Raw genomic sequence first — 1229 nt, 5'->3', positions numbered from 1 at the left:
CCCCTTAACTTTCATTTCATTTCTACAGTGCCTGCTGGAACACACCATTTCGAACGTAAATCCTCGGAATCTGCTGTACTGTGGCCTGATGTGCCTAGTTTCGCAAACTCTTCGAGAAGACCAAAGAAGCCTTGGGAGGTGCAGACTCTGGACTTACAGATTCGAGAGTGCAACTGGTATTCCTAATCGATTCCTTCCCTAAGGTAATGAACAGGGTCTGGAATTCGATCTTGTTGTAGCGGTGACTGATGGCGCAGCGATGCAGCAGTGGATGGCCTCCACGAAAATACCGAATTCAATCACTACGGCTCCCATGGAAAGTACCCTGACAATCGCCCACATGGCTACCCTCTGGATCGCAAGGTTTCCCGACGAACGTGTATTCGAAGATCTTCCCAACTTCGGTCACATCCAAGTTAAGGTCTTTCAATCATGGCGAATATATCCAACATGATTAGTATACTCACCATCATTGGAGGTTATGAAAAGATTACTTTGTTATTGAGAGTCAAGATATATGGCTTGTTAATTTCTGCAAAGAAAATAAAAAATGTTTAAATAAGATAGTCCTTTCCCCTGTTATATGAAAATGTATCAAAAAAGGTATCTTCACAGTGGTTGTATACCTGCTTTCAGGTCTATGAATTTTTAATAAGAACCATAATGATAATACAGAAAGTTACAGTATTTATTTGAAAATAAGCACTACTGAGCAACATATGTTCTTTAGTTTCTTATTAATATTTCTAAATTCCAAATTTGCCATAAAACATTTTGCGAGTAGAAGCATGCCTTACGCCTACAACTTGGCTTGTTTTCCATAATTCACCTACAAATGGCACAGTGTTCGTCATTTCCGAAGTAATGGAAAACGGGATTTTGGGAAGGAAAAAGGGGAGCGGAGAGGATGAATGTAATATGGAATTAAAATCGAATCCGGAGGCAATGATTGATTGGTAAATGGTTGGTATTCTATAGCTTAAACTATTATTAATATCATCGATTATGAGAGAGAGAGGGAGAAAATACTTTCATTACCAGAAAGTATTTCACTTGAATGATTATAATGTCCGCATAAGATGTTGACGTATTAGCATTCCATCTAATATGAACTGTAGACATAGCATGTCGGCATGAGCAAGACAAACGTTTAGGAGACCCCGCTGTCATTTTCCAGTCCCTGCCGCATCCCCAAATCTTTGTGGGCATCTTGAGGCCTGATACACTTA

General features: G+C 39.7%; 1 protein-coding gene and 1 pseudogene across 3 annotated transcripts in view; both read left to right on the top strand.

The window, feature by feature from the left end:
* The window catches only part of LOC119590768 (hemocyanin C chain-like), a 44643-nt gene that overhangs the window by 17659 nt on the left and 25755 nt on the right, over positions 1-1229 (top strand). The window lies entirely within an intron of this gene.
* The window catches only part of LOC119590771, an 18405-nt pseudogene that overhangs the window by 4588 nt on the left and 12588 nt on the right, over positions 1-1229 (top strand). The window lies entirely within an intron of this gene.

The sequence above is a fragment of the Penaeus monodon genome, chromosome 27 (assembly GCF_015228065.2).
Source record: "Penaeus monodon isolate SGIC_2016 chromosome 27, NSTDA_Pmon_1, whole genome shotgun sequence".
NCBI classification, from domain to species: domain Eukaryota; kingdom Metazoa; phylum Arthropoda; class Malacostraca; order Decapoda; family Penaeidae; genus Penaeus; species Penaeus monodon.
Note: the sequence above shows the minus strand (reverse complement) of the source record. Positions and strands in the feature narration are given on the sequence as shown.